Raw genomic sequence first — 21,845 nt, forward strand, 5'->3', positions numbered from 1 at the left:
TTGTGATAAAGAAAAGCTCCTTTTTAAAGTAGAGATAAACTGGATTTGGATCATACAAAGAACTGGGAGTACTGTATGAATCTAAAAGCAACAAACAAAAGAGCTTGGATACATTTTGAAAATGCCTAATAACTGTTGCAAAAAAAAAGGAAAAAGCCCAGAGATTTTTCCCCAAATGCTAGTTTTACATGAATTATAGTATTTTTTAATGAGTCATTGTTGGATGAAGTACAAGATGAATCTACTTTGTATTGAATTAAACTGATTAGGGGGGAAAATGTTAAAGCAAACATCTAATGTAGCCAACAACGACTTTTGAGTTTCAAAATAACATAATTTAAAAAATATTTCTGCTCATTAAGGTTCTGAATTCTTTCCAAAGCCTTGTGATGTTTTTCCACCTAAGATGGTGCAAAGATAATTCGTGGTACATTCTGGAGTGAACCTTAACCTCTACTGGGGTGTGGATGGTGTGGGATCATCAGTAACACAAATCGAGGGGATGTGGCAATACTGACATGGAGCTGGCCTGGCAGACACAGCAGAGTTCATACCTAACTGGAAGGCTCAGAGCCTTTTACTCCGTGTTCTCTCCTCCCTAGTCCCACTCCTCTGTGGACATTAACGCAAATCATTTACAGGTCAACATTTCAGCTACACAAAACAGACTCTTCTCAGAATACTCAACAGATTTCCATCCATTTTTAGTGCTCCCATCTCTTCATTTCTGTGGCCGTTCGTATAAGCAGCCACATTATTGTTTTTCTGGGACATTTATCGTGTAGCTGTGTTCCTCTCAGGCTCTTAGAAAATGCCTTTCTGATGATTCATTAATCTGTGATCACTTGACACGCTAAGATTTAGGGATATGTTCAAGTAGGTTATCATCAAGAATTCTCCATTTCTAAAGTGTTCTTATATTTGTCAGTTGAAGGTTATTCAAGAAATGCAAATACCTCAATGAGATTTATTTCTTATATTTGCAAGAATATAGTCTATGCAGAGTACTACTCACATGAGTGCATCCATATAGTATATACAGGCTTAGATCATTGATTACAGATCTCAGCAATACCTTCATATGTACATAGCTTAAATATGAAGGGTCATGTAACCTCAGTGAAGAAATTATTTAAAAAGTGGAAAAAAATGTCCAGAATACCACCAGCTTAATATATTATTGTTAGCTTGTTGGTGTAGTTTCTCCCAGTAATTTGATGCATTTTATGCTGTTTATCAATCCCTTTTGTTCTACTTTCCACTTTATCTTTCAAAGTTTTCTCTTGATTTAAATTTTTTTCTACTTCATTGTTAATTTTTGGTATTTCACTTCCCTATGGATATTTTTTCTTTGAAAAAAAATATGGGATTGCATTCTTATGAAATAAATGCAATATCTTGTCTTATTTCTCTAATGACTTTAAAATGTATTTTTCTGTATTATCTGTTAACTCCTTTCATCCATTTGTTCATTAAAATATTATATACATTATACTTTTTACTGAGTAAACATTTGTTGCCTGTCTTCTCTACGAGAACATACGCTCTATAAGGACTGAGATTTTTGACTGTTTTATCCCCTCTGTACCTGCAGCACCCATAGCACTGCCTAGCACCGTGGTCGGCAAACTGTGGCTCGTGAGCCACATACGGCTCTTTGGCCCCTTGAGTGTGGCTCTTCCTAAGCCTTAGGAGTACCCTAATTAAGTTAATAACAATGTACCTACCTATATAGTTTAAGTTTAAAAAATTTGGCTCTCAAAAGAAATTTCAATCGTTGTACTGTTGATATTTGGCTCTGTTGACTAATGAGTTTGCCGACCACTGGCCTAGCACATAGGAACTCACTAAGAGTATAGTGAATGATGCCATGGATGTTGAGTTCGTCCTCATTTTCTGATTTGCCTGGTGATGCTTGAATATCTGTTCAGATTTAAGAATGAAACTCTAAAAGCCTAATTATATCTCTGTGTAAATGGTAGGGCCTATCAAAGGATAAGATTCACCGTAGGTGATGGGGCAAACACCCAACTAAATGGGCTGGAGAACTCCCAAAATCAGTATCTGTAGTTCTTTCCTTTGAAATTGTCATTTCCTCAGAGAAAGATTATACAGACTCCTTCTTTGGAGAGTTAAGTGTGGCTACCAGAATACTCAAGGGAAACAGATGAGGGAGTTTGGGCCAGCGCTAACCATTATGTCGATTTCTCCGCTGCTATTGTTGCTGCAATGCTGCTGTCAGCGGTGTGCCTGGCGTTTTCAAGACTGGAGTTATTTTGTGTCATCCTCTCCACAAAGTACACCAGTGGTCGTGTGCTCAGATGACTGAGGGGCCACTGTTAGGTTGTGTGAGGTGGGAAAGGTCATATGAAAGGTGTAACTAGTCTGGCCCCTGTGGCTCAGCAGTTGAGCGTAGACCTATGAACTAGGAGGTAGTGGTTCGATTCCTGATTCCCAGTCAGGGCATATGCCTGGGCTGCGGGCTAGATCCCCAGTGTGGGGTGTGCAGGAAGCAGCCGATCAATGATTCTCTTTCATCATTGTTGTTTCTATCTCCCCCCCCCTCTTCCTCTTTGAAATTATATATATATATATATATATATATATATATATATATATATATATATATGTATTTCCAAACTACTTCTTACATTTCTGACCTACCTCACACTATCTACCTTCAGAGGAACACTTGCCTCCGATTTCCTCAGCTTTTCCACAGTTCTGCCCTGATTGGCTTGCTTCTTGTCAAGGCACTTAGTTTTCAGCATCTCTGGTTTCCAGAGCCAGTTATCACTCACCCATCTGCTTTATATCACTGAGAATTTGGTTATCACCGTTCATGTGCTTTCATCACTTCTTCTTTTCCCTTGGTCCTTATAGGTGGAAGCTCATTGTAGTGGGCTATGGATGAGTTAGATATATAAACATGCTTGTTTAATATTCCATAAATTTACTGGAATCCTTCCCTGGACTTTAAGTCCAAATTTATGGATATCCACATACTATCACAAAACTGTTGTTGGCTAAATAGCAAAGAGAGATAAACTGGTAGGGTAGGTAAATATAATATAGAATTAATTAAGGAATCATATAACTAGTTGGGCTGTATCAAAACCAAGTAGTAAAGATATATGTAGCTCATGTTTTATATCACTTATAACATAACAGTTAAAAAGTTATGTTCCATGGTTCAAAGTCAAGTGTAGAAACTAAGAAAATCAGTTGTTGATATTTATAACAATTATAATAACAATAATTCAACAAACTCTACAGATACATTTCAAATATATATTTACAGAAATCCTCAACTATACATTAGATACATAACTATGTAAATTTCTCAAATATATATTATATACTATATATTTTATTCTACAAAATACATACGAGTAAAAAGGAAAATTCTTTTCTGAATGAAATAAAACATCTCAAACATAAAATTAAATCTCAGATAATTAGGCAATATAAGTCAGATTTTGTTCAATATCACATTATATCAGAAAGGGAACCATGGCCCTTGCCGATTTGGCTCAAGGGATAGACCAAAGAGTCTCCGGGGTTTCATTTAGGTCAAGGGCACGTACCTTGGTTGCAGGCTCCATCCCAGCCTGGGCCCTCGTTGGGACGCATGTAGAAGGCAACCAATCAATCTGTTTCTATCAAATGGATGTTCTCTCTGTCTTTCCCTCCCTCTTCCACTCTAAAAAATCAATGGAAAAATATCCTAGGGTGAGGATTAAAAAACAAGCAAACAAACACACAGACCCGGAACCATGACTTAAATCATGGTTTCTTAATTCAACAACTTTCAAGTTATTTTTCTCCAAAATTATCCTTTTTATCAAACTGAAGTTATCCTATCTGTTGACAACTACATTATTTTATTAGAATGAGCCTTAAAGCAAATGCCATCTTGGCAATAGACTGCTTTTTACATGGACTATATACAGCAGGTAGGACAGAAAGACGACTCATCAGATGGGAACCATAACCTGAAGATATAGTGAAGCAGCTGAATCGATTACAAATATTAAGTAATGCAATAAAAGGAAGAGAAATCTCTGACATTGAGAAAAATGTTCTCCTGTCATAAAATGACTATAGAATTTCATGTTTGGGCACTGAGTCAGAGAGAGACAATCACATCCATAAGGAGATTTATCCAAGCCAAGCCTACCCAAGAACAGAAGCAGACCGAAGCCGGAGGGAACTCCCAGCCGAGGGGAGCTGGCCAAGTTCAGGAAAAGAAAACAGATCTCGAGATTGTGACAAGTCCAAAGGGAGGGCTGCATGAAAAGTACTTGTGGAAAGCTTTGCAGAAACCACAGATTGATGGGAGACTCAAAAGAAGAAAAAAGTCTAAGTTGAAGGACTCTGCACTCTATCAACAAAGGACCATATAAGGAAGCTACTTTGATCCTGCTTTGTAGAACTAACCAGAGAAATGAATGGTGATGGGGTAATCAAGAAAATAATTTAGCTACTTAACTTTAATTTTGCAACTGTAATCTGAGAATATAGCCACAAACCCATTACCTTCAAGGATTTCTTTCATTTAGTGTAGTGAAGAAAGCATTATTTTTCTTTTCATGTGTTGGTTTTCCTGTTATTTGGCTTCTCTATCTCTCCTCTTCACCATGGGCATGCTCAGTTTGCTTCTAGTCCAGCCGTGGGCAAACTACGGCCCGCGGGCCGGATCCGGCCTGTTTGAAATGAATAAAACTAAAAAAAAAAAAAAGACCATACCCTTTTATGTAATGATGTTTACTTTGAATTTATATTAGTTCACACAAACACTCCATCCATGCTTTTGTTCCGGCCCTGCGGTCCAATTTAAGAACCCATTGTGGCCCTCAAGTCAAAAAGTTTGCCCACCCCTGTATCTAGTCACTTCCTGGAACAATGCAAACCACAGGGGCAAGAGCAGTATATTGGAGCCACTTTTCCATTCAGTGCCCTAAACTCAGATTGCGTATACATTTCTTCTTTGTTCTCCATTAGGCGTTGCCAACAGAAGGTTGTCCTATATAACAGCCTTGCAACAGACACGGAGTGAGTACAATTAAAAAGGAAAAATGATACCAGTCATTAGTGTTCCTAAAGTACAGTTCATCATGGAGAAGTCCTTACTGTAGTTGTGTGTTTTTTTCCTCAATCCTATCATGCTGCCATTGTATTTGGACCAAATCTTTCAATTTTGTCTCTTTTCTTTCCATCAAATCTTCTCTCTGCACTCCATCTACTCACATGGAAAAAAAGTACCTCCGAATGAGCATAGCTTTATTTGTTTTTGAAGGCAACTTTACTCTTCTAACGTTTCATGACTCTATAGTCCCACTATGGCTTTGCTACCTTTTGCAAAAGTAAAAGACCCTTCATCTGTTTTTCCCAAAAAGGAGCAATGTTCTCCCTAAGATCGATTGATTGCATCTCTCTATAATGATTTGTTGAAACTTCCAGTAGCTTTATCCATTCTCCAAAATGTTAAAATTCATTTAAGTACTACATGTTCATAAAAAAAACCCTAAGTAATAAAAGTTTATAATGAAAATCAACATTTACCTAATTCACTACTTCTCAGTTTCACTTCCATGAAACAAAATATTATCAATACATGATTTTATTTTAAAATCTTCTAATAATTACCTCATTAACTTTAAATATTAATAATTTCTTAATAATTTAGTACCTTATCAAGTGATGACTAAACGTTGAAGATGAGGATTTTATACCTTTTTTAACTTTTTTGTTTTTTACTATTTATTTTCTATATTATTTGTCTTAAAATAAATTTAGTGGAATAACATTTATAAATATTATCTGCTGTGTTTTTCTCCCAAAATCTTTTGTTGCCTGCCCCTCCTTGCCCCCATCCATCATCCTCTTGGTGGCTCAGTGTTATTCATTACCTCTGGGATTTTCATGTCACAAGAAAAAATAAAAAATAAATAAAAATGGAGAAAACAACAACGAAAAATATACCATTTATTGAAGATGCTATCTTTTCCTCATTGTGTACTTGGTACTTTTGTTGAAGATCATTTGGCCATATCCGTGCAGGTGTACTATTGAGTTCTTTATTCTGTTCCATCGGCTGATGTGTCTATCTTTCTGCAAGTACCATACTCTTTTGATCACTGAAATTTTATAGTATGTTTTGCAGTCAGAAAGTGTCAGGCCTCTGGCTTTGTTCTTCTTCCTCAAGATCTTTTGGATATTCAGAGTCTTTGTGGTTCCATATGAATTTTAAGATTTTTTTTCTGTTTGTGAAAGAAAATGTCATTGGGATTTTGGTAGGGATTGCATTTAATCAGTAGACATTTGGACATTTTTAGCAATATTAAGTCTTCTAATATGTAAAGTAGACCTTTCCCCACTTATTTGTATTTACTTTAATTTCAACTGTGTTGTGTAGTTTCCAGTGTACAAGTTTTTTTGTTTTGTTTGTTTTTACCTCATTCATTGTTTAGTCCTAAGGATTTTATTCTTTTTGATGCTATTGTGAAAGAATTTGTTTTCTTAATTTCATTTTTATATTGTATATTGTTAGTGTATAGAAACATAACTGCTCTTATATGTTGATTAGTATTCAGCAAAATTTGTGGGATTTGTTTATTAATTCTAACTTTTTTATGGTGGAATCTTTAATTCATATCATCCATGCACAGAGATGATGATTTTACTTCTTGTTTTCCAATTGGATGCCTTTCATTTCTTTTTCTTGCTGAATTACTCTAGCTTTGACATCTAACACTCTATTAAGAAGAGGCAAGAGTTGACCTCCTAGTCTTTTTGATATTAGAGAGAATGTTTTTGTTTTTCATAGAGTATGATGTTAGCTGTGGGCTTTTCGTACATGGCCTTGATTATGTTAAGGTAATTTGCTTGTATTCCTACTTTTTGTTTTAGTGGTTTTATTCAATCATAAAAAGATTTTAAATTTTGTTAAATGCTTTTTATCTATTGAGATAATCATGTAATTTTAATCCGTTGTTCTGTTATTGTGGTGTATCTCATTGGATTTTTAAATCTACAGAGCTATTGGCTAGTATTTTTTTCTTAGTATGTTTTTGCCTGACTAGTATCCGGCTAATGCTCTCCATTTAACTTGGAGATTATCTTTTAGATTCCCTCTCTTTCACAGTATTCAGCTCTTGGCTACTATACCTCACTCCTATACTCAGCTGTGTTTCTACCGCCTCAGAACTTATTATGGCTCAGGAAAGATTTAAAGCACAAATCATCCAAGGTCACAGGTGATAAAGGTAGTTTTAGAACCCTGGGCTTCTGACTTCCACATTAAAGCTGTACTATGCCAGGTAGGTTATCACTCATCTATGCTTCAATTGAAGCCCCTAGAAAACTTATCATTAATTTACTCTATTAATAGCTATTTACTGTTCTTACTATGAACAGTGTGATAGGCAGACTCTAAAATGGCTCCATATGATTCTTGACTCATGTTATACATGTTCTTCTATCATTCCCTTCCTTTGAGTGTGGTCTGGACATACTGAATTAATTCTATTGAGTATAATGTAATAAAAATTAGGGTATTTCACTATTGAAATTAGGTTACAAAAAAACCCCCACACTCAATCAGCAACACTCTAGCTTCTGTCTTCTCTCTCTCTCTCTCTCTCCCTCTCTCTCTCTCTCTCTCCCCCTCTCTCTCAGCCCTCGCTCTGATGTATGTTGTGAGTTTCCCTTTGGAGAGGCCTGTATTGCAAAGAATTAAGGAAGGTCTCCAGCCAACAGGCAGTGATGAATTGAAACCCTCAGTCCAACAGCCCAAGAGGGACTAAATCTTGTGCTGTTGGGGCTCAAACTACCTAACTGAGCTTGGAATCAGATCCTGGTCCAGGGAAGCCCTGAGATGAGTCTGCAGCCCCAGCTAACACCTTGACTGCAGTCTCTGAGGGACTGAGTCAGAGGCAACTGGTTAAGAGGCACCTGAATTTCTGACTCATAGAAACTGTGAGATGATAGATATTTGTTATTTTAAGCATCTTAGCTTTGTACCAATTTGTCATACAGCAATAGACACCCAATACCACTAGTAAGAACATAGTTGTAAAGCAATTTTGAGAATATGCTGTAAGATTCTAAAACAAAGTACAGCAGAGATAAGTAACCTTGACAGCCTCTTCCCTCTCACTAAAAAATAATTCTAAAAGAAATTATGTATAGGTAAAATATAAAACTTATTAGAATTAAAATTTTGAGCAGAATATGTATTCTAAATATTACCTACTAATTTATCCAAATTTGTTTTTATAAGATTGGTAATACAATATATATGGTTTTGTATATGCTCTCGCAAATATAAACAAGCACAAAATATAGAAAATACTTTTGGAAATAAAGTAACCTAAGTGTCCTTTGATGTAGCTCAAGATTGAATCATTGTAGCCTATAATTTTAAAATATTAAATTTAACACTCAGAAAAGTGATAAAAATTGCTCAGAAAGAAATTGAGCTATTTGTCATCCTTCAGAAAGAAGAGATTTGTAGTGCCTTAGTGCTGATGAGAAATGTTTGAGATAAGTATTTAAGTTCCTATCCAGAAGTCATTTGATAATCTATTTTTAGTTTGGAACTGAGAAAGCATTAAAAGAAATTATCTTATATAACAAATATTAAAATGTAACCTGATTTTGTTGCTTGCAGGATTTGGAGAACAAATAAACAACCAAACCCAACAACGTAAAGAAAAGTTTGTTCTCCAAAAATATGTCAATTCAATTACATGATATCCTTAGCTTATCAAATTTTGCTTTCAAGATTTTATGATTGAAGGAAAGAATAATTGTGCACATTGCTGAATGTGACATTCAAGCAGATGATTTAATTTATAAATGGTATTTATCCTCAGGTCAACAACACAGAGGGATAGAGTTAATCCTCGCCACAACCCAGTAGAACAAATGAACTCTGAACTGTTTCTCTCACTCTCATTCTCACTACTTGTGGATATATATATATATAGCCTGTGTAGATTCCAAAATTGTGGAGTAGGTCCGAAAATCCCTTATGGTATACTTTCTATGATACAAAACATCAAATGATTAGAGAGTAGAGAATCTCAGCATTCCTCTCGGGCAAAACTTTTTCTTAAATAAAATATCTTACCTGCCACTCCCAGAAGGCTACATTGACCTTGATCCTAATGATCAAACTTCCAGGGTCAGAGTTGGATATTTGACCCAAATTAGCTTTTCTCTATGAAGAATTTTAAATAGTGACACTATGCTTGTGGTTATGGTTATGAAACCATGCTGGACCATGGGCTTGGGTCAGCAGAAAACAGAACGGAGCAGAGAGAGAGGTCCATCTGCCAATGCCCACCCCGCTGGCAGGAATGTATATGTGTATGGCCTCCCTGTGGTTTCCTAAGGATGGTGCCCATTGTCACATAACAAAAAACACGTGGCCATATAGATACATCCTTCCACTGTCACCCTTAGGCCTTCTCCTCACCTTAGCAAAATATTTATATTCACTAGCATGCTTATCTGTGCTGGGCCAGCTCAGCCAAGGGTTTGGCGAGCCTGAGGCGGGGTGGCAAAGGATGTAGAAAAGACAAAGAGAATAAGCTGGGTCTAAGTGGGTTTCCTGTGCCTGGCTGAGGCCACAGAGAGGGACCTAGACAGCAAGCTGAGCCTTTATTTTATAGCCAGAGGTAAACAAGGTATCACCATAGTTACAATGTTCTTGTGAGTTTCACTTGTTTTGGCAGCACTTGCTGCATCTCCCTCGGCCCATTAGCTACCCAGATAAGATCTAGGGAGCATCATAAGGTCAAGCCTCATTATGCTAAGAGGGCTGTGCCCTCTAAGCTGGGACTTGTTTGTGGCTTTGCCAACAGGCCAGTCCGAGGCTTAACCCTATAGCCGCTCCCTACACTTATTTTCTCACTCTTCTTCCTTAGAATCTGGATTTCCAGAGGACTCCCAGGTATCCAAAGTATTGAGTAGTGAGGCCCTTTTTCTTCTTGATTTATTTTTTTCACAGTAACTGGTGAGGCTGGGAATAATTAGCCAGTTCTTTATTCTTTTTTGGGCAGTAGACAGTTATGATGTGTAACCTCGGTAAGGTTCAACTTCTCACTGCCCACAGACTAGAAATGATTCCCAGTTGTGGGGACGAGTAAGACATTGAAAAGTAAGATGTTGATGAAATATTTTTTTTCAAGAAATCTAAGTTTATTCATATCTTAAAAAAATTCTATAAGTGCACAAAAATAGCACTACAGAAATTAAATCAATTTAAAAATTAAGAACCAAAAGAATTAAAATATCTAGATGAAGTAAATGAGAATTTATTAAGCATTTTTATAATATGGCATAAAACCACCTATCCTTTGTTTGAGAATAGTGTATTTCTGTCTTTTTTCATGTAGTTTAATAAATAGTAGGAATGTTTCTGAGTCATGTCTTCATTTTAAGCACAGCATCAAATACATTCCAATATTTTTTAAGTTCCAGGATATTATAAAATTCTAATTTTTAAAAGCAAATTTTAGCAAAAAGAATAACAAAAATTTAGTGTTTTAACTAATATACGGCAGATTTCAAAATACTTAATTATTTATGTTGGACAGCTCACCTCACAATTTTGTTTGAAAATTTACAAATTATCATTAATCATGTTCACTTTGAATCATTCTGATTTTCTTTGTTGTTTTATTTGAGAACTATTAGAGTATGTTTTTTATTTAAAACTTCCCTTTGTCAGCTGCATACCAATGTGTAGTACGAACCTCTAAGAGCAACACACTTTGAATAACATCCCCAAAGCAAGTTAGAAACACAAACTTAATTCTCCAATAAAAACTATAGGTCATCCCTGGCCAGTGTTGCTCAGGTCGTTGTAATGTCATCCTATACACCAAAAGGTTATGGGTTTGATTCCTGGTCAGGGCATATACCCAGGTTGCAGGTTCGATCCCTGGTCAGGGCATGTGTGGGAGGCAGCCAATCTGTTTCTCTCTCTCTCTCTCTCTCTCTCTTCCTCTCTTTAAAATCAGTTAAAGCACACACACACACACACACACACACACACACTATTGATCAGTGTGTAGGTTGAAAATGGATTGTATGGTTTGAACATGTTGCCTATGCATCAATGCATAAGTTTTAGCCACCCTTATTTCATTCTGCCGGTGATCTCTCATCGACCTTTCAGCAACTTCTAAAAAACATCAAATAAGATCAGCACACACATTTATTAATTTTCTTACACAGTAAGAGTTTCTTACATGTTAAGAATTTTGTCTTCATATGACATTTATTAATATCTCTCTGAACATTCGTGTTTCCTGGAACACAGAATAAGAAATGCTGGCCTAGCACAGTGTAATGGAAAAGAAAGAGGATTTGGAGTCAAACAAACCTTCGTACAAAGACACAGATTCTCTCATCTAATTTAAAAACAAACAAACAAACAAACATAAAAAGTCGTCAGTACCTAGATTTACATGGTGGGGCAAGATAGTTGCTTAATAAACGTTAAGTTTGTTTCCTTCTATCTCCACCCCACCGCTTCCTCTTTGGGGGCTGCTTCTAGTAGGACTTTTGGTCACAAGTGAAGGGAAGTATCACCGAACTCACTTCGGCAAAAAGGGAGCATGTTGTCTTACATAAAATAACAAGATTGGACTCAGGGCCCAGAAGACGTAATTACAAGCTGGTTTCTCTCCATCTTTTTACTTTGCCTTCTGTCACGTTGGCTTTAGCATCAAGCGTTACCTGGAAGCAAGAGGTGACCTAGAGCCTCAGCCCCAACATCCTCTCTGGTTTCAGGCCTAAGAGAAAAGAATGAGCATCTCTTTTCTAGAAATTGCCAAAGAAGTTTGACTTGAGTTTTGATTGGATCACATGCTCAAGTCTCTTGTTTATAATGTTTTTATTGACTTCAGAGAGAAGGGAGAGGAGAGAGACAGAAACATCAATGATGAGAGAGAATCATTGATTGCTGCCTCCTGCACGCCCCACTCTGGGGATGATCCCGCAACCCGGGCTGGTGCCCTGACTGACTGCGAATTGAACTGCAACCTCCTGGTTCATAGGTCATGCTCAACCACTGAGCCATGGTGGCTGGGCTAGTCTAGAACATTTAATGTGGCTAAGGGAATGGATACTAGAGGTGGGTTCAAAGTCCTGAGTTCCATCTTAGAAATACCGTTTGTGTGTGTGTGTGTGTGTGTGTGTGTGTGTGTGTGTGTGTGTGATGCGATGAGCTAATTCCTCAAATGGAATTTAGGTTATAGTACTAGAAAAAAAGTGAATAGATACTGGGGAGTAAAACCAGCAGATATCCACTATAAACCCCTTCTTATCAATCTGGAGTTGTGCATGCAAGTAGAAATCTTACCTACCCGTTAAAAACGATGATGCCCCTAAAATCTTCTGTCTCGCTGCCCCAGCATCTTCCAGCGATCTCACCCTGTCAATTAGCCATTTAAAATCTCTTGCCCTTTCTTTTTTTTTAAATATGTTTTATTGATTTTTTACAGAGAGGAAGGGAGAGAGATAGAGAGCTAGAAACATCGATGAGAGAGAAACATCGATCAGCTGCCTCCTGCACATCCCCCACTGGGGATGTGCCTGCAACCCAGTTACTCTTGCCCTTTCTATTATAGTTTCCACCCTTACATTCAGTTTACACTTGCTTTCATGACACCTCCCCCCACAACCCTCTCCTTCACCAAATCTTCACTCCAATCTAGAATTGTGCCTTTTTTTAAAAAAAGAATTTTTGTGTTTATTTGAGCCAAACTGTGCCTTCTTCCTGAGCTTTCAAAGCACCCATAACATAGTAGCATAGATCAAGCTGTATATTATTAATTGCCTGGTTAGGTGTATTTCTCTCCCCATACTGTATTGATTCACTCCAGGTCCTCATTTTCTAGCAAGAAAACTTCCATAGAAGAATAACTTAATAGAGATTTGTTAAAAAAATGAATGAATCAAATAATGGGTGAATGAACATGTAGGTATCATAGGGGAGACCTCCAAAATGTGACCCTCTTGGATTATGTTGTAGAAAACTAACTTCAGTTACAGTGTTAGGTAAGTAGTGTTAGTTAACCCGGAGCACATAACCAACTGAAATTTGTAGTTATTTCTCTTAGAGTATAAATATCTATGCTGGCCTTAAAGAGTTTTCTCTCTGTCTGCCTCTTTGTTCATCTGTTTGTGTCTGTCTGTCTCTATCACTAAGACACACACACACACACACACACACACACCAACGCTCCCACACATATGTAAAACTAAAATTCTCTAACAGCGTGGTTAATTTAAGAATTACATACTACAGCTCTTTTTTTAATGTTTTTAAAAATTATAACCCCAAATGGTGAGCTCCTCTAAGAAGGCAGTGGCCACATTTTTACTACAGCAAAATCTCTAGATGCAGCAATTTTTTCTGACAATTTATTTGACTACAAAGTATTCGCCTGGCTTCAGAGAGAGAGAAAAAATCACCCAGAGTTTTCAACAGAAGGAACTTCTAAAGGTAGATGAAGCCAACGCATTTCAAGGAGTAAAAAAAGTAGATTAGCCAACAGTGAAATCTCTCCGTCCCAGGGAGATTTCTACTCCCTTGAATTTTGCTGAAGCGGGGTTTTCATCAATTACTCCCATGAAAGTTTCAAAGTGCTGTGGCCATAAGGTTCTCACTCTTAAAGGCAAAAATTATTTTTTAAAGTTTAATTTTAAAACCTATTTTAAAAAAATACGCAGGCCATGCACAAGTGCAATTTCGTCGTTGAAACATTGCAAATGGCATATAAGTATATAGAATTTTCAAAATGCTGTTTCGTCTGTCCCTTTCCTTCCACAGTGGCAATGGCTCCTCATTGTTTGTATCTTTCGAGACACTTAAGACCTTCTCATACATTACTCTTCATCATGCCTCCCAGCTTCCTTTCTGTGAACTTCCTGTCTTCCACGCTTGATCATCTGCCTTCACCTTGGAATCCAACCCTTCCTACAAGCCTCTCCTCACAGCCTGGGACAGGGGAGGGCCGGGGGGGGGGGGGTACACAAGCTCATCATCTAGATGTGAGCTCCCGACTCTGAACAGGAAGTGAGTCAAACAAGGAATTAAGGAATTTTGAGGGTCAGAATCCTCACAGTAGCGGCAGCAGAGGTGATGACAGCAGTGGCAGCTGTGGTAACATGCTGGCCAGGCTATTCCTGCACAAGTATGTTGCAGTGTTTCCTGCTTCCTGACTCCCATCTGAGCTTCCTTGTTTCCTGGTGTTTCCAATGTCTTTGTCCTGTTCCCATTGATTGTATGAGCTACTGTCCTTTCCACAGCATGTAGACAAGACTTCTGTGAATTCTATTGTGCCTCTTTCTAAAATTGGAGGCCAACTTTCTTTTGGTTGTTTTCTTAACACATATTTCTCAATCTTTTTAACATAATTGTTCAGTATTTCTAGACGTGTTCTTTACACTATAACTATTCAGAGTTACATGCTATTGGATTTTTTAAAATCAAATCTGAGGATACAATTCTTACAGAAATAATTTTTATAGAAATTATTTTAATCCTTATCGCTAATTCTCTTGTTTTTAAAATACCCAAGTAGTTTCTTATTTTTAAAGGTCAGCGCATCAACAGGACAAAGATATATTCCTAAAAGTAAAATTTCTGGGTCAACAAAATGGCCATTTGAATTTTTGAGCTACTTCTAAATTTTCTTCCCACAAAAAGATGTTCCACGAAACCTTCCCTCCTACTGCACCTGAGAGCGCCTATTGCTCCACACTCTGACTCTCCTGTGTGATGCTATCTAATTTGACTCTTCCTTACCAGGAATGGTTTTGAGGATCTCTTCATGTTTATTCTGTGACAGCCTCTTCATATTCTTCTGAAGGGCTCACATCCTTTATAACTCTTGTACTTCCTTTCACTCAATGGATGAGCAATAATCATTACTGATGATCATGATATTACTTCATCTTATCCTATATAATAAAAGCCTAATATGCTAAGTGTCTGGTTGACCCGTTGGCCATTCAACCAATCAAAGTGTAATATGCTAATGATATGCTAAGGCTGCTCAACCACTCACTATGACGTGACTGACCACCAGGGGGCGGACACTCTGACTGGTAGGTTAGCTTGCTGCTGGGGTCCAGCCGATCAGGACTGAGTGAGACAGGCCAGACACCTCCTGGAGCACTCCCGCTGTCCCTCCCCAGCTGGCCAACCTTCCACCTCTCTCCCTGGCCCCAATCATGCACCAGTGGGGTCCCTTGGCCCGGCCTGTGCCCTCTCACAATCCAGGACCCCTCAGGGGATGTTGAAGAGCCAGTTTTGACCTGCCTGATCCCGCAGGCCAGGATGAGGGACTCCACTGGTGCGCAAATTCGTGCACCGGGTCTCTAGTACTGTATATAATTAGTGAGAGGTAAGAGGTGCCATTGCTATTTTATCAGGACGATTTTATACCTTAGAAATAGAATTTGGGTCATTTGATAATAATGTCTAAGGTCACACAACTATGAAGTTCAGAAATCAAACCCAGGAGGATGGTGTTAAGTGTTGAGGCTCTGAAAACATTATCCTATTAAAGATGCTTAACCCTAAAGCTCACCCCAAACTAATATTTAAAGAAACAGTCAAGATACAACTTTAAAAATACACAGACATTCTGAGTTAGGGCTAAATGCTAACAATGGAACGTTCATTCTCCTCTCTCTTCAACAGAGAATTGTCTTATCTTAGAAGTTGGAACCTGTGGACCTGAGACTTCCTTCTAGCTGCAGCAGAATATGGAAAAGTAAGGAAGTCTGATCATCACTCCTCAGTGTTATTCAATAAAACGCTTAGATTAATTAGCAGTTACAAGAAACCCACAAGATACAAGGTCTATTGCTTGTCTCCATGTTTTCCAGCAATGATTCCCTACCCCACTGTATGCACTCCGAGGCGCTGAAGGCTGTCTCGGTTAGTAAGAGAACTTTGTCTGGATGAGGTACTGAACTAGCTAAATAAGGCAACCTGAGATGATTGGTACTGGCAGCTAAGAAAAGACACTTTGTTCACCATCTCCTTCTCCAAAATATCACTCATTCATTTCTTCAATAAATATAGGAGGGGACAAATGTAGGATTATAGTTGTGAGTAGGCAAAACAGTTTATTCTTGTATTATTGTTTATAAATTATTGTATTATTTTCCGTATGAACAACTGTAAACCTACTTTTGCCCCACCCTGTATTTGTTGAGGCCAGAACTTAAAGTGGAGATATAAAGAGAACATACCAGGTGGCAGGTTACAGTAGTTTAAAAGGACGAATAGAAGGGGTCCTTTGTTGCTTCAAACAGCATCTGTTGTCATAATTAGCAAACTGTTAGCTTGAGAGATTAAAATTTAAATAGAATATGATCTTTCCTCTGATGACCCCTGTCCCCATCACTGGAAGGTACTCTTCCAGTTTGACCACTGCCAGGCAGTAGTTCAACCAATTGTCTCAACCTTTTCAACTGAATAATCCCTTCTCTACAAGGCATCTACAATATGCCTTGTATGTGTAGAAAGAAAATTCATGCTTAGCCTGTAAAAACCTAGCAGATGGTACAGTAATTTGTATATACATATGTGCATACAGGATATGTTCTTGGAGAATGAATCAGATGCATGTTATACTTATTTAAATGTTTCATCATATTTAATTTTAATTCATTTATTCATAGTTTTAACCTCGGTAAGAACACTCATTATTTAAATTAATAGACAGGTAAACGGCATCAACAAAACTGCAGCATTTAATGTTGAAGATAACTGACATGCATGAACTCATTGTATTAAAATATTGGTTTTCCTATTGTTTTGCACAGATGGTGCTAGTAATTAATATTATGCTTTTTTTTTTTTTTTCATCAGGGGATTCCCTGCTAACAAAATTCACTTAGTGAAAAAAATTCACATAGTCTACAATAAATTGTAACATTATGTCATTTGAATAGCTGATTTATTAATGGTGGTGTACTATCTCAGATGCAAATCTTATAATGTTCCTAATGGTCAATATGTTATCGAATTCAATGAATTTTAAAAATTGGGCAATGTGATCTACTTCGGGGAAAATTATTAACAATGGGTTCTATGCCATCTTGTCTGAAAACAATGGCACAGGCATTTCAAGATACATGGGTACTAAAAGTAACAAGGAACAGCACTACTTACATCTTTAAAAAAAAGAAAGAAAAGAAGAGAGGGGGAAAAAAAGAAAGATCTCCTTAAAGGGAGGTATCTTTCCTGAGTGGCCAATAGATGTATTCTTTTACATACCTGAGTGTTAGGGGATCTCAGTAGGGTTATACATGAACACATAACCTTAAGTAGAAACTTTAAAACCCCCATCTTTATAAGCAACCACTCTATTAAGCAAAAATCCTCAATAAGTTGACATCTCATAATGCCAGGAAGAACCGTTCTATGGCTTCTACCTGAATAAGCCATAGAATCAGGGCCCTTGAGGTGAGTCCTAGGAAACATATCTGAATTTGGCTAGCACCTCCCACAGAGGGCATCAAAAGCAGAAAATTGATGTTAATAAAGCTCTCCTTATGCCTTTTTTTTTTTTTTTTAGAGGAATCACAGTATAACAAGCTAGTTCCATTTCTGAAGGATTTTTAAATAAGATGTTTAAATGATCATTCCTTATTTCTAAAATGGCATGAACATGCTGGTTAAATTACACCGAACTCTCAATACAGCAACTTACTGGCCAGAGAATGATCCATTAGCAAACAAGATTTTTCAAGTGAGGAAACACACAGTAAACAAAAGGCACCTGGATTTCTGGCCTTTGCCTTCTAAAGCAAGGATTTGGTTAGAACCTCCATGCAACCCTCCCAGGCCTTTAATGAGTTGTCCTTGGCTCCTCTCTACCCATGGTCCTGGGTCTTAATACAGAAACTTCTTAGTTCGGCACACGAGGATGCAAGGACAGCCCCAAATCATCTCTTTTAAGGGGAGCTCAAAGGGTGATACTCTTTCACATCACGGAGTGTCACCTTTCTGGGTTCATGAGTACTCAGTTTTGTTAATGAGGCAGCAGACCCTTGTGGTCTAATGTAGGTAGCTCAGCATATAAGTATCGCTTCTGCTTCTTGTCTGAGGAGCAACCCTGGCACATTACCCTGGACCAGAGCTTCGGCATGGGGCTCAGTGCCTGTGACGACAGAGTCGGGAATGCAAAATGAGTTGAACGAACTAGAATACCATCCTTTTATAAAAAATTCAAGGGCTCACAGGTATTCACATCCTTGCTCTTAAGTTCTGAGGCTGGTGTGGAATTCTCTAACTTGTTGGCAAAAATGCAGCTCAGTCATCACCTATGACAGAAAAGTCTGTAAGTAGCCCCTGGGCCTGGCTGAGTTGCCACCCTAACGGAGGTCTCTTTTTGTCTTTAAAAATTATCTCCGTGGTCATCATGAAAGGAACCTGTATGCACTCTGATTTTCAAACTAAAAGCGTGCCATACTGTATAACACAATATAAAAGAGAGCCAGTATGTGAAACTTATGATTACAAATATCCATATCCTCGGCTTTAATCTCTTTTATTATAAAGAAATGGGTCCCTTAGCAAAAAAACAAACAAAAAACCTAAAACAAATATAATTGATCCTTTAAAATCTCCTTATTCAAGTTGTGTATAAACCCTAGAACTGTATAGAGAAATAAGCTATTTTTAAATTAATAATACCACCTCATGATTTATGAATGTTTTTCTGAATAAAAAAATCTCTTAAAAGATCATTTGTCATGAAATAATAAAAACATCCTCTTAACTTTTTGTTATTTATACGTAGAATTCCAGTCCCACTTACTAATGAAAACATAAACTGCTACCACCTCTTATGAGAAAATTGTGCATTTATCAAACAAATTTGGTAGTGTAAGAAGCCTATATTTTAGTTTATGTACTTTACAAGAATAAAGTAGCAATAAATTCTACAATCAATATAAACCTTGAAGTGTTTTTCTAAATTTTTATTCAGAAAAATATTTCCAATAATATTTATAGAATGAGGTAATTCAAGGATATTTGAGAAAATGGCTATGGAGCTATATTATTACGAATAGTCTATGAATGTGTCACTTTTTATGTCAGAATAATATGGTAAAAGAAGAAGCGAAGAATAGCGCTGACTTGTCTGTGAACTCAGACCTGTGAGAAATCACAGGGGTTCCTAATAATCCAATCATAGAACTCAAGGAAATATATTTCACTTGTGTGGAATCTAAGGAACAAAATAAATGAACAAACAAAACAGAAACAGACTCAGAGATACATAAAACAAACTGACAGTCGCCAGGTGGGATGGGGGGTTGGCAGATGGAGGGGGCAGGGTGAAAAAATGTGCAGGGATTAAGAATTTCAGATTGGTAGTTATAAAACAGCCCCAGGGATATAAGGTAAAGCTTAGGGAATATAGTCAATAATATTGTAATCACTATCCATGATGTCCGATGGGTACCAGACTTTTGGGGGGATCACTTTGTAAATTATATAAATGTCTAATCACTATGCTGTACACCTGAAACTAATAAACAATATTGGATGTCAACTCTAGCTGAACAAATAAAGATAGATAGAAATTGACTTCTCTGTTATGCCCAGATTTCAAGATTCCCAAGAAGCCACCAGGGAGCCAGCCAGTCCAATGCAAAAACAAAGAGTCTTTTATTTTAAGCCCGGGCTTAGCTCTTCTACCTTCCTTACTGACGCAGCAGCAGGTGGCAAAGAGAAAGCAGTCTGCTCGAACCAGGGGTTTTATAGAGGGTTGGAGTAGGGGCGGGAGAGGGGGCTGTGCCCCCCGCCGATTGGCCAGGTGCGACCTGGTGACCCATTACACAGGATGTGGTCATAGTGATGGCGTGCACTTCCCTTGATTACCATTGGTTAGTCCAGAGAAATGGTGGGTGTGGCTAGCAGAGGCTCCTTCTGGGGGGGAAGGAGCCTTCGCTGAGCACATGGTTCCATACAAAATGGAGGCCCCTTAATGGATGGGAAGCCGGCCACTCGGCTCCCATGCAAGGCCTGCCGCCGTGGGCGTCACCGGGAAGCGGGCCGCCCACCACCCCGCCTGGCCCTTGGGTCGCCCGCTGCTCGGCCCGACGAGGAGGGCGGCCCGGTCCGTCTGGGCATCCGCGGGCCTGCGCCTATCTGGTCAGGCGCTGCCTCAGCCATGGCTGCCCGTCCCTCCCTCGCAGCTCCTCTCAGCGGCCCGTCGGGCCTGGCGCAGCGCGCTGGAGGCGGTGGAGGCAGAGTGGAGCCGCCCAGCCTCGGAGCCCCAGCCCGGTGGCCGCGAGCTGCATCCGAGCCATGCGCCCCGCCGGTGGGCGTCCTCGCCGGCCTCCATGCCGCTCCAGGAGGCCCCGCTTCGCCCTAAGCGCGGCCTGTCCAGAGCCGCCTTCCGCCGGTGCTCCTGCTCTGCCCGGCGCCGCGGGGCGGGAAGACGCGCGCCTGACCCCGAGGCATCGGCGGGCTCCGCGGTAACCCGCGGCTCCGGGGCGCCCTTCGCGCCAGGAGGCGCCACGATGCGGCCCCCCCCAGCGCCAGGGCATCTCATGGGCCTGAGAGGGGCCCTTGGCCAGTCATCCTCCCTGCCGGATGCCTGCGGGGCCACGTGCCCCGCCGGCCCTTTCATTCTAGGCCAGGCTTCATGCCCGCAGGCCTCTGGTTAGGGGGCTTAATAATAACAATGCAATAATTGAAAAAAATCTCAAATTGTCTTTCCTTCTTCTAGTTTAGAATTATTGACAGAGATGGGAAAAGGAGAAATTTATGGTGATGTATAAATGGAATTGCTTTATTAAAAATCACTATATTTCAGGTTAATCATCAGAATCCTACAATTTCCAAACGAGAAAAAAAACAAGGGTGTTTTGTTCAAGTTTTTACTCAAATAAATTGCAGCTAGGAACCTTCTGAAGCCCAAACACCTAAGCTTCTTTAGGTGTTAGTCTGTATATTCCTAAGGGCCTGGAACATGGCTCATATGCCTTGGTTGTATATGTGTTTATAAAGTAAGAGCTAATTAAATGGTGAAGAGAGAAGGGAAAGACGGAGATAAAGAACAGGGAGAAGTGGGGTAGGAAAGGAAGGGAAGAAGGAAGTAGAAGAAGGCCTTGGCTGCAGGTGGAAAGCATGGGGTGGCAATTTGACAAAAGCTATTGACTCACCTGCCAAGGGCGGCCAGATGCAAGTGCTGACGGGGGCCACGGGAGAAAGCTCTCCGTTTTCTGAAGGCGTTCTCAGCGAAGAAAGGGTTAGAGGGATGCTGGATTTGATCTCAAAAATTTCACCTCATGTCAACCCTAAACAGAATCTGAAGGAGCCAGAGCACGGCAGGTGAGTGATACAAGAGAAATCTTGCTTTTCATCCTTCCAGCCCACAACTGTGTCGCAGCTAGACCCAAAGGAGAAGTGATGAACTGGGGGAGATGGGAGGAGGAGCAAAACAGAAACAACCCCCTTTTGAGAATCCTGTCTTCTAATGACAAATCTGATCAGAATGGGGGAGGGGAACACTCTGAACTGGATAGGAAATTTATAAAATGGACTAAACTAAATTTTAATAATCAAGAATAGCCAGAAACTTGTGAAATCTGCCCAAGATTCCATTAAAGACACAGGACAGAACAATTCCACAGAGTAGAGCTGATTAAAAAGAATCAAATCATTAGACTCTACTGAATTAAAACTCCAAAAAAAAAAGAACTGCACATCAGTAGATAATTTGACCTGCAAATTATCCCAACTATGTAAAATATTATAGCCAAGATACACAGATCAGTACTAAAGG

The 21,845-nt window shown here is 38.9% G+C and overlaps 1 long non-coding RNA gene across 1 annotated transcript in view; it reads left to right on the forward strand.

The window, feature by feature from the left end:
• The window catches only part of LOC138993001 (uncharacterized), a 58,441-nt gene extending 38,837 nt beyond the window's left edge, over positions 1 to 19,604 (forward strand). The window contains exons 3-4 of the long non-coding RNA XR_011468218.1: positions 15,731 to 15,803; positions 16,910 to 19,604. This is a non-coding gene — a long non-coding RNA (uncharacterized lncRNA). The remainder of the gene's footprint in view (positions 1 to 15,730; positions 15,804 to 16,909) is intronic.
• Positions 19,605 to 21,845: the final 2,241 nt, after the last annotated feature.

The sequence above is a fragment of the Myotis yumanensis genome, unplaced genomic scaffold, assembly GCF_028538775.1.
Source record: "Myotis yumanensis isolate MYYU_CA2020_CCGP unplaced genomic scaffold, mMyoYum1.0.hap1 SCAF_15, whole genome shotgun sequence".
Classification (NCBI taxonomy): domain Eukaryota; kingdom Metazoa; phylum Chordata; class Mammalia; order Chiroptera; family Vespertilionidae; genus Myotis; species Myotis yumanensis.